The 12,755-nt window shown below is 41.6% G+C and overlaps 1 protein-coding gene across 2 annotated transcripts in view; it reads right to left on the bottom strand.

The window, feature by feature from the left end:
* PRLR (prolactin receptor) overlaps window positions 1–12,755 on the bottom strand; it is a 610,827-nt gene that overhangs the window by 174,061 nt on the left and 424,011 nt on the right. For both annotated transcript variants that reach the window (XM_029578943.1, XM_029578952.1), the window contains one exon: window positions 5,447–5,523. The gene's annotated coding sequence lies outside the window, so the exon portion shown is untranslated. The remainder of the gene's footprint in view (window positions 1–5,446; window positions 5,524–12,755) is intronic.

The raw sequence follows: 12,755 nt of genomic DNA, 5'->3' as shown, positions 1-12,755 counted from the left end.
CTGTGGTACTCTTGCAGTACCCATCCTGCGGATGGTGGCACACCTAGGAACCCAAGCGCTGTGCCTGTGGGTAGAATCCCTCTTCACAGCGAGGACAGAGTACCATGTGCCAGAGTTGCTGGCTACATGCTGCCCCACGACAAAGCACAGAGTGTGTGAATCCATATTGAGGAAGATCAAGAATATCATGCTCTTCAAGATAATCCTGTAACTACCATAGCACCTATTTTTCATAATATTGTTTAATTATAGCAAATTAGTTATAGGTTTATAGTTTGTAATATCATCCATAGATAAGGCCTTATTTTTTTAAAGGGTGAAATACAGCTTTTTTCAGTAAGTTAGGCATATGACCTTCTTCCAAAGATATATTGACAATTTTTATCAATTGTCTGAAAGACTTTGTATTATGGGAAATGGAACGGATCTAAAAAAAAAAAAAATGGTTGTATGTGTTGAGACAGCAATTTTGAAATTTATGGCTTACAGCTGAGGATTATGGGCCTCATTCACCAAGTGGTATATATTCAAAGGATCCTAGGCACCTAATTTAAGGAGTTAGATGCCTAGATCTGCCAAAATAAAAATGTTTCCCTAGCTGAGCCCCTAAATTTATGTACCTAAAATGTAGGACGAGTCAGGCCAGGGGAAGTAAGTTAAGCACTCAGCACTGATTTCCAACTCTAGGTGTACATCTATGAATGTAGATGAATAAATAGGCCTACCTACATTTAGGTGCCTCCATTTTAGCTACCTAGGTTTTACAAATTTTAATCCTAAAACTAAATTCAGCTAAAATCTTTATAAGAACATAAGAACATAAGAAAATGCCATACTGGGTCAGACCAAGGGTCCATCAAGCCCAGCATCCTGTTTCCAACAGTGGCCAATCCAGGCCATAAGAACCTGGCAAGTACCCAAAAACTAAGTCTATTCCATGTAACCATTGCTAATGGCAGTGGCTTTTCTCTAAGTGAACTTAATAGCAGGTAATGGACTTTTCCTCCAAGAACTTATCCAATCCTTTTTTAAACACAGCTATACTAACTGCACGAACCACATTCTCTGGCAACAAATTCCAGAGTTTAATTGTGCATTGAGTAAAAAAGAACTTTCTCCGATTAGTTTTAAATGTGCCCCATGCTAACTTCATGAAGTGCCCCCTAGTCTTTCTACTATCCGAAAGAGTAAATAACCAATTCACATCTACCCGTTCTAGACCTCTCATGATTTTAAACACCTCTATCATATCCCCCCTCAGTCGTCTCTTCTCCAAGCTGAAAAGTCCTAACCTCTTTAGTCTTTCCTCATAGGGGAGTTGTTCCATTCCCTTTATCATTTTGGTAGCCCTTCTCTGTACCTTCTCCATCGCAATTATATCTTTTTTGAGATGCGGCGACCAGAATTGTACACAGTATTCAAGGTGCGGTCTCACCATGGAGCGATACAGAGGCATTATGACATTTTCCATTTTATTCATCATTCCTTTTCTAATAATTCCCAACATTCTGTTTGCTTTTTTGACTGCCGCAGCACACTGCACCGACGATTTCAATGTGTTATCCACTATGACACCTAGATCTCTTTCTTGGGTTGTAGCACCTAATATGGAACCCAACATTGTGTAATTATAGCATGGGTTATTTTTCCCTATATGCATCACCTTGCACTTATCCACATTCAATTTCATCTGCCATTTGGATGCCCAATTTTCCAGTCTCACAAGGTCTTCCTGCAATTTATCACAATCTGCTTGTGATTTAACTACTCTGAACAATTTTGTGTCATCTGCAAATTTGATTATCTCACTCGTCGTATTTCTTTCCAGATCATTTATAAATATATTGAACAGTAAGGGTCCCAATACAGATCCCTGAGGCACTCCACTGTCCACTCCCTTCTACTGAGAAAATTGCCCATTTAATCCTACTCTCTGTTTCCTGTCTTTTAGCCAGTTTGCAATCCACGAAAGGACATCGCCACCTATCCCATGACTTTTTACTTTTCCTAGAAGCCTCTCATGAGGAACTTTGTCAAACGCCTTCTGAAAATCCAAGTATACTATATCTACCGGTTCACCTTTATCCACATGTTTATTAACTCCTTCAAAAAAGTGAAGCAGATTTGTGAGGCAAGACTTGCCCTGGGTAAAGCCATGCTGACTTTGTTCCATTAAACCATGTCTTTCTATATGTTTTGTGATTTTGATGTTTAGAACACTTTCCACTATTTTTCCTGGCACTGAAGTCAGGCTAACCGGTCTGTAGTTTCCCGGATCGCCCCTGGAGCCCTTTTTAAATATTGGGGTTACATTTGCTATCCTCCAGTCTTCAGGTACAATGGAAATATAAGCATCTAAAACTGAAGCGCCTAAGTCAGGTGCTCAGTGTTCTTTGAGTATTGGCTTCTAGGTCTTTTTTTTCCCATTCTGTGTATGGGAAAAGAACATGATGAATCAGGCCCAATGTCTGCATGGATGAGTTGTCCAAAGAAGAGAAAAAACACTCCTTGAGTTACAATTGAAGGTTAATAATTCTCAGCCATGGATTTTGCCACCTCTGACATATAGAGCAGTGGGTGGAGCTGGTGAAAGTTTAAATTGTACAGAAAGCTCTAAAGCTGAAGAAGATTAACCAGGTTCTAAATAATGCTTTGCTATATACTGTGTTTAAGTAAATAAGAGCCTATGCGGTGGAACACAGTGCAATATGCCACAAAAAAATGAAAAAAATAATATATAGTGGTACTCTCATAGCTATAGAATATGCATTGGACATATTATTTGTGCCATATTTTAAACACTGTATAAATGGTTAAATAGTCTCCTTCAGATATATATACACAGAAATATAGAAACATAGAAATGATGGCAGAAAATGACCAAATGGTCCATCCAGTCTGCCCAGTAAGCTTATGATGTGCTGTGTAGGTTACACCATGCTTATCTATTTCCCCGACATTAAAGTCAGGGCCTTCATTAGTTGCTGTTGGAATCCAATTCCCCATTACCCCTGTACTTCTCCATTACCCCTGTGCTTGTCAGTTTCCCACACAAGCCCTTGTTGATTGCTGTTGAATCCAATTCCCTGTTATGTCTTGCCGTTGAAGCAGAGAGCAATGTTTGAGTTACATCAAAGTATCAGTCTTATCGGTTAAGGTTAGTAACCAATGCATCAGCAAGTTACCCCCATACTTGATTACCCAGACTGTAAAAATTGGGGCCCTCGGTTGCTGAATGAACCCAATTCCACTTTTCCCCCTGCTGTTGAAGCAGAAAGCAATGATAGAGTTACATCAACGGTATCAAGGCTTATTGGTTAAAGGTAATAACCGCCGCACCATCAAGTTCCTCCATGCACTCTTTTCTTCATTTCCATCCTTTACCCTTTAGGATTCCACAGTATTTATCCCATACACTTTTGAATTCTTTCAAAAGCCAGAGAGGGTACTGGATGCCTGGAATGCCCTTCCAGAGAAGGTTGTCTCCACCTTCTCTGGAAGGGCATTCCAGGCATCCAGTACCCTCTCTGTGAAAAAATATTTTCTGACGTTGGTTCTGAGGAGCCCTTCTTGGAGTTTCATTTCATGAGCCCTAATTCTACTTATTTCTTTCCAACGGAAAAGGTTTGACTTTTGCACATCATTAAAACCTTTTAGGTATCTGAAGGTCTATATCATATCACTACTGTGCCTCCTCTCTTCCAGGGTATACTTATTAATATCCTTCAGTCTATCCTCATAGGTTTTCTGATACTGACCCCACATCATTTTGGTAGCCCTTCTCTGGACTGCCTCTTCCTGTCTCTATCTCTTTTGAGATAAGGGCTCTAGAACTGAACACAATACTTCAGGTAAGGCCCCACCAAGGTCCTGTACAAGTGCATCACCACCTCCATTTTCTTACTGGTTATTCCTCTCTCTATGCAGCCCAGCATTCTTTTGACTTTAGCAATCACCTTGTCACATTGCATCACCATCTTCAGATCACTTGAAACTATCACCCCAAGATCCCTTTCTTGGTCTGTGCACATCAGCCTTCCCCCTCTCCTCCATCTCATACCACTCTTTTGGATTACCGCATTCCAGATGCATGACTCTACACTTCTTGGCATTGAATCCCAGCTGCCAAATCTTCAACAACTCGTAAATCCCTTTTCATTCTCTTTACTCCTTCAGGCATTTCCACTCTGTTCTAGATCTTGGTATCATCCACAAATAGACAAACTTTACCTTCTATCCCTTCCGCAATGTCGCTCACAAAGATATTGAACAGAACTGGTCCCAATTCCAATCCCTGTGGCAGTCCACTTAACATGGCTCTCTCTTCAGAGTAGGTTCAATTTACCATTACACACTGTCTCCTTTCAGTTAACCAATTAACCAGTTTTTAATCCACTCCACCACCTTGGCGCTCACCCCGAAACTTCTCATTTTGTTCACAAGCCTCCTATGCAGAACGGTATCAAAAGCTTTGCTGAAATCCAAATAGATGACATTGAGCGCTCTTCCTCGATCCAATCCTCTAGTCACCCAATCAAAAAAATCAATCAGATTTGTCTGACAGGACCTTCTTCTGGTGAATCCATGCTGTCTCGGGTCCAAAAACTTACCAGATTTTAGATAGTTTAGTATCCTTTCTTTCAGCAGTGTCATTTAGAGGATCTGCCAGGACATCTCTGAGTTCTCATAGTATCCTGGGATGTACCTCATCCGGCCCACTCAGTTTTCCTAACTCTTCCCATGCATACTCTTCTGTAAAAGGAGTTATGTATAGCCCATTCCCTTCTATGGTCTTGTCAACCAGCAACGGCCCTTCTCTTTTTTAGTGAACACAGAACTAAAAAATTTGTTTAATATTTCCACCATTTCCTTATCTGTCCCAGCATATTGATCCTCGTCACCTTTCAATTTCACTATACTACTTCAGGCTTTCCTTCTTTTTCTTATATATTGGAAAAATGTTTTGTTACCTCTCTTTATCTCTTGGGCAATCCTTTCCTCTGCTTGACCTTTTGCTTTTCTGATTTCTTTCCTTATCTCCCTCATTTTCACCAGGTACTGATACCTGTGTTCCTCTTTTTGGGATCATTTATACTTCCTGAATGCTGAAATTTTTGCCTTTATTTTTGCAGCCACCTCCTTTGAGAACCATATTGATTTCTTTTTCCTTGAACATTGGTATATATACATATATATATATATATATATATATATATATATATATATACATTAAACAGATGTACAATAAAATGAAAACATACAAATATGCATAAAATTAGCCACTTTAGTAAATTAATGGAACACCTATTAAGGAACCTTTAAATTAGTACATATAATATGATTCATTTTGTTTTGGTTATAATTGTTTTACTCTCTTAATCTGCTGGATCAGAGCTTGTCCAGGGACCATGGCGACTTAAATGAATTAAAAGTTGTAAACTCCTACCTGCACTCATAAGACACACGTATGTAGCTGGAGATTTCTGGGTTTTATTCTCCATGAACAGTCCATCAGGTGATTATCTATAGCAAAAGAAACACATTTAAATGAAATGAAAAAAATTTTTTTGCTTTTGTTTGCAAAACATTAGAATAACTGTTTACATGCATAAAATAATAGTACTCCCAATTAAGGCCTGGATTTATCAAAATGCACTAAATACTGCATGCGATAGAAAAAGAGCCATGTCAGAAGGGTGGTATTTCCTACATACAACCACTGGGGGGACCATGTTTGCTATCAGAGCCACTGAGGAGAGAGTGAGAGAGCCTAGCCATAGTGCCAACACCCTAGATAGGTATTTATATCTCTATGGGTGGCCCACCTAGTAACTCGAGGTGAGGTTTAGGTGTTAGTGTAGGGGTTAGGGGCCACTTTGACATTCAAAGTGAGACGTACGAACAGAACAGTGCTCTCTTGTGAAGATTTGATGACCTTTGGAGTAAGGAAACTCACTCAAAGATGAGATTTGTGCAATGTTCTCTCAACCTAGCTTGATGGACTCTCTACCTGGGTAACATCAAGCTTGGTTGAGAGAACATTGCACAAATCTCATCTTTCCTCACTCCGAAGTCATCAAATCTTCACAAGAGAGCACTGTTCTGTTCATACGTCTCACTTTGAATGTCAATGTGGCCCCTAACCCCCTACACTAATACCTAAACCTCATCTTGAGTTACTAGGTGGGCCTCCCATAGAGCTATAAATACCTATCTAGGGTGAGGGGATTATGGCTAGTCTGTCTCTGACTCTCTTTCGCTTTCTCTCTTTCTCTCTCCAGGAGCTTCAAAACAACTAAAACCAGCATTTGAGAACACAATGCAAGCTATCACACAGCTTAACACTAAAATCAGCATTAAAGTAATGCGATAGGGCTTTGCAACACAGTAAGCCCACGCCTCCTCTTTTTTGGATTTGCATCATACCATACGTTATGGTGATATTGCATGCATTAAAGGTGTTTTCACATGCATTAAGAGCTTATCACATGTGTTAACGGCACTTTTCGCATGCGATAAGCCCTTAACGCATGCGAAAATGCCTTATAGCATTTTGATAAATGACCCCCTAAGACATCATTGGTTCTGTATTGTTAGTAAGCGTTTCTCCAGGAGTAGATGGGTATGGACACTTGCATATTTATATAACTGTAGAAGTGCTTATATAAAACTTTGGTCAAACCCAAAATTATTTTTCCAGTTTAGGAAAGGGTCATATCCTGAAACCTGTGTGCAAACCTACTGCATTTCCCATGAATCTTGATTTTCACACAAATGGCAGAAGTAGACATTCAGACTGGCAGGTTCAGACATTTCTGGTAAATATTGCTAAGAAGCCCAGTCATGGGTAACTTTCAAACGGGCACATGGATGCACATATACATGTGCATATGGGCACCCAGACAGATATGTGGCAATTTTATATCCTGCACAACCTACGAGCGCATGAAGTAAAATAGCCCTCGTGCGTGTACGTGTCCATCTTTTACAAGTGGGTGCGCACAGCCGCGTAATGTCGGCTTTGAGCCATGCAAGTGAGGGAATTTTACAACAGGGGAAAATCCATGCCATGACCAGTTTCATCAGTTCATTCACCAGTTTGCCCAGTCTACAGCTAGGTCCTCCAAACTCCCTTGATCAGTTAACTCAGACCCTTCAAACACCTCAGAGAAGCCATTGAGATGTACTTCTCCTCCATAGCAGAAGTAATTTTATGCTCTAATATACATGGGCATGCACCCAGGTGCACACATTTCTTGGCCCCGCCCTGGAACACTCCCGCCCACATTCCACCCCTTTGTTCCACCAATGTGAGATAATCACGCATCGGGACTTGTGGGCACATTTGGGTATCTTATAAAATCAGGTGGACATACTCATGCGCTACATGGGCATCCATCTCCCGATTTTGGCGCACGCCCAGCTTTTAAAATTCACCTTTAAATGAGCCCATGAAATACTTTCCCAATGGGTAAGGGGAAAAAACCCTTTGTGTGCAGAATGCCGTCCCATATTATTTGTATTTATTATTTAACTTGATTTCCCACAACATATACAGCAGATCCCTGAACGGGTTACAATGCAAACAACATAGGAAAAAATTCCATTTCACAGCAAAAAATAAAAATAACCATCATTCACCACCACCTGCAATCCACCAAACCCCCTGTCTTCCCATCTTCCCATCCCCACCCTCCGTACTTCTCAACCTTTAACTCCATACACAGTTAATCATTGGACAGTAATAGGTAGAGTTGTAATCAATAGAGAATATTTGGAAAACAGAATTTTGAATGAAGATTTAAACTCAACACTGTAAAAAATGTTGCTCTGTGCTGAGGAACACAACACCCAGAACTGCACTCCTAAATCCCAACTTACATACTTCTAGTGACCTAAGAGTGCAGTCTGGGTATTAACCTTTAGAACTGGATTCTTCCTCTGGCTATATTTTCAGGAGAAATCTGAAGCTTTGCTGAAAAGTTCAAAAGAGATTTCTGTGAATTAGAAGCGGTTTACCACCAGCTTCCCGTTAACAGCATTTTGAGGAGTTTGGATGTTATTACTACCACAAATCCATAAGCACAACATTCTGGATGGGAAATGAGTGTCCAAATGTAGTCACTTAGGGCTGAATTTTCAAAGCCATGGTTATTTTATAGCAACCATTTAAGCACATGAAGCTGTGTTTAATGCATATAAGTGGCTGCTGTAAAATAACACGCGTAGAAGTATGTGTGTAATTTGATTTTGTGTGTTGTTTTATGTACACTGGGAAGAGGTGTTCCTGGGGGGAGGGGGAGGCAAAGGAACTTATGCGTATATCAATTGTATGCCGAGTTAACCCATACCAGTTACAGCCTCAATAGAGCAGCTGGAACTTTGTGCTGGTGAGTCTGTGCAAGTAACCAAGGCATTTACTCCGGAATTTTCAGAGTGATTTTATGCATGCAAGTTCACTGTAAAAATGAAAGTCTATGTATAAAAGTTACATACAGACTTTATTTCTACTTGCACAGTTATAACATTCCTTGCCTAAAGATACTGTACAATCCCACCTGTGTGACTGAGATGGGGAGAGAAATCTGAAATACTAGAATTTATATTAAAGAGACTTAGGATTGCACACAGTATTTCAGAGAACAGAAATTAAAATTGTTTTTGCTACCCATTCAAATGTTACCCATTTCAATGTCCATCTACAGTTCAGGCAGGACTCTGAGATGGAGACAAAATTAGATAAGTTATCAGCCCTTCAAATGCAGAATTAGGACTCTTATTTCTAATTGTGAATGCTAAAATATGAAAGGGTGACTCCAAACAGTAGATAAGAGCAGAATTATTTCCTCGTCTGCATGCTTATATCTGTGAGATTAATGGGCGACTCATGGAAGCTGTAAAAGAAATCCTGAAATGTCAGAGTCTGTAATTTTTGCATCACAAATTACGAATTCTGTGCACTGATATATTAGAAAACAAAGGGTCATGCTTTTTTTGCTTAGAGATGAATTTTAAAACCCCAATTCGCACATTAATTAGGGGATGCGTGCCGAGTGGATTTTAAACGCCGCCGAGATATGCGCATATCCCCCACAGCGCGCACATCTCTAAAGTTTTCAGAAAGGGGTGTGGGCGTGGGCTGGGCATGGGCGTTTTGGGGCGTGAACCTAAGATGTGGGCGTAAATACTGACGTGACCTGGAGCGCGCCAAGGTCCCCTGCCGCATAAAACTTTACTCCTGCTATGGATGCCGTGTAAGGTAAAATTTAAAGAAAACTAGGCAGCTGTGTGGGGTTTTAAGGGTCAGGGCTAACTGGGGGGAGTGAAGGCTATCAAACCAGGGTGGGTTGGAGGACCTGTCTCTTAACTGGGCGAACTGGGGATGAGCTGGTAAAACCGGGAATGGCGTCGGCGCGCGCCCCTTTTAAAATTTCCTGATTGATGCGGTAGAAGCAGGAGTTTTGCAGGCATGCGCACGCCCACTTAAAATTTGGTGCACATATGCATGTAGCCAGGCTATTTTATAACATGCGCGTATGCGCGAGTATGTAATAAAATGGCTGCATACTGGAGCATGAGCCGACATATGTGCAGAAATGTGCACACGCGCAGGTTTGAAAGTTACCGTCAGAAAGCAGGCACCTACTGAAAGCATTATTCTGCTTCGGTCTTGCACAGTTCTTTTTCAATTTTCAATACAACGGCAGAGCTTACTTCATCATATAGGAATGCATGAGTTATCTATGCAGCTTTCTCAACTGAACATAGGGGGAAAGAAAATAAAAAATTCCATTACTTGTTAAATATTGTAGCAATGCATTTTTCTTAGCATTAATTTTAAACTCTGCAATTTAGTGAACTGATTATATTCTCAAACACAAATATTAAGTTTCATTAATACAGACTACATTCCTCCACATATTGAAGCCTAGCCTGTAACTGGAGCAGTGGGCTAGTGGTTAAAGCCATGGGCTGAGAACCAGGAAAGCCAGGGCTCAAATTCCCCTCCCCACACACACAGATGTTGCTTGTGACTTTGGGTACGTCACTTTCTCTCCTATTTCCTCAGGTGCCCACTTAGATGGACCCTGCCCCTTTTTCTGCCTTTCCCATTTGTGCACGTACCGGGAGATATGCGCGTATTCGAGCACTTCTTAAAATCTGTGTGGCTCGGGCCGGCCGAGATACTTGCGTATCTCCCAGCTTTGGCGTGTGTACGGCTTTTAAAATTTGACTGTTACGGCTGTGGACCCTTGGACCGGTTGGGACAGGGGATGAAATGCTGTGGAAGACCACAGCAAGCATCCCAGCCGGGAGGCGGCACGGAAGAGACTCAGAAGAGGCTTCACCACTGGAAGTCCGAGGTCCCCCCAGAAGGAGCCCGTAGGGACCCGGACCTCTTGGACTTAGGTGGGACCCTATGCGACCAAGGATCCAGGCAGTGGCCGAAGAGATGGACAAAGGCTGGGCCCAGGTAGCTGAAGAGTCTTCACCCTCGGAAGCCCGCGACTCCCCCGGGAGAAGCCCATGAGAGCCTGAGCCGCTGGGACTTAGGAGAATCCTCTGGGCCTGCAAGTACCGGATACCTGAGATGAGGAAGAAGCCGAAGTCGGGGTCCAGGAGCGAAGCCGGGTCGAAAGCCAGGAGTCAGAGGTCCAAACCAAAGCCAGGGTCGAAGCAGAAGACGGAGTCGGGGACGGAGCCGGGTCGGAAGCCAGAAGTCAGACGTCGAAACCAAAACCAAGGGGCGGAAGCTGACGACGAGTCAGGAAGCAAGCTGGGTCAAGCCAGAAGACAGTAGAGACGATTCTACGCAGCAACTAGACACTCTGGAACAGAGGGAACCTCGCTGCAAGGCAAGGAAGGGACCTGGGTGCAAGGTTTAAGTAATAACTTGGTGTCGATGTCATCCAGGGGCAGTCCTGAGGTTTCCCGCGCTGGCCCCTTTAAATCTCTAGTCCCTGCGTGCGCGCCTAGGGGGCGGGGCCAGCCGCAACGGAACGTCGGCGTCTCCCTTGAGGAGAGAGAGCCGTGGCAGAGGCCTGGACAGGCCGTATCGGGACCCTGGCGGCCCGGGCCGGCCTCAAGGTAAGTGGCGGGGACCCGGGGCCACAACATTGACTTTTAAATTGTAAACTATTCGGGGCAAGCACATATTGTAAGTGAATTCTAAAAATGTTGTAAGCTGTCTTGTGCATTATTTGGAAAGGTTAGAAATCCAAAAATTACTGCTACTTATCATTTCTATAGTGTTACTAGACATATATGTAGCACTGTACAAATATCCATATGAGACAGTCTCTTCTCCACAGAGTTTGCAGTCTAGTCAAGACAAACATATAGGACAATAAGAGACTTTGGAAATTTCATTTATTATAGAAAATGGTTAAAACTAACAAGACTAAAAGCAGACTCAAAAAGGTGAATTTTTAGGATGGATCTGAATAAAGCCAAAGATGAAACATGCACACCAGCTCAGGAAGTCCCTTCCAGGTATAGCAAGATATGAAGCACAAAGTCAGTAGCTGATGATGGAGGAGAAAGGCACAAATAAGAGTGATTTGTCTGACGAACAAATTCAGAAGGGGTGTAGGGAGAGATAAGTTAAGAGAGACAATGAAGCGCTGTAGAATGAATAGTCTTTTAGCTAAGAGAAGCTTGAACTATATGCAGGAGCAAATAGAAAAGCCAATGTAGTGACTTGAGAAGAGGGGATCTGTGGGTATGGTGAGTGATAGAAAATAAACTGTTCAGCTGAATTTTGAAGAGATTCTAGTGGCAAGAGTTTGAGAAGCACATTACAGTGGTCTAAGCGTGAGGTAATGAGAAAGTGGATAAGGGTTTTGGAAGTGTGTTCAGAAAGGAAGTGATGTAATAGGAAAAGAGACAACACATTTTAGCGGTGTTTTGGATATGGATAGCGGAGAAAGAGGAGTCAAAGATGACCCCCAAGGTGACAGGCTGAGGGGACTGGGAGGATGACAGTGTTAACCACAGAGAGAGAAAGGGGGAAGGGGGCAAGTGAGCTTGAGATGAAAGGTATGATGTTAGAATGCTATGCCAACAGTTCATATCTTACCTTACTCATAAAAATGAGATTTCCTAATTATTTTCAAAAGAAAAGTAATAAGAGATATACATTTACATGAACTCAGGTATTAATAACTATCTGTCTGTAATATAAGAAAAGCTTACTCAGACAGCTTTTTTTAATCACACACACACTCTGGAAAACAGGTGTACCCTGTGCCCTTATGAGTAAACTTAGAAAAGTTCAGTCTGGACTTATAGTGGTAAATTAAGGAGTTAGATGCATAATTCAGCCTTAGATACACATTGTGGATTTTCAGGATCCTACAAATATATCCATAAATTCATCACATGCATAAATTTATTCATGCAAATAAATAAATAAATAAATAAAGGAACAATCAGGGAGGTGTTTCAAAGGATTTACATGTGTAAAATGACACATAAATAACATGCCATAAAAATATTAGGGACAAATTAGAAAAAGAATTGAGAGATCCATATTCAGTTGCTGGCTGGCTAACAAAGTTAGTCAGCTAAACTTATCTGGCTAACTTTGCAGGGATATTCCCCAGCTATCTTTATTTATTTATATTCCATTCTTTAGCTGTCCTAAACTGATCCTTCCGCTGGATACATTGAAAATCGGTATTTATCCAGCTAAGGCCTAGATAAAATGCTATAAATATAGCAGAAATAGTGCCCTTGATAAAAAGGGGGCATGG

This window comes from Rhinatrema bivittatum, chromosome 1, assembly GCF_901001135.1.
Source record: "Rhinatrema bivittatum chromosome 1, aRhiBiv1.1, whole genome shotgun sequence".
NCBI classification, from domain to species: domain Eukaryota; kingdom Metazoa; phylum Chordata; class Amphibia; order Gymnophiona; family Rhinatrematidae; genus Rhinatrema; species Rhinatrema bivittatum.
Note: the sequence above shows the minus strand (reverse complement) of the source record. Positions and strands in the feature narration are given on the sequence as shown.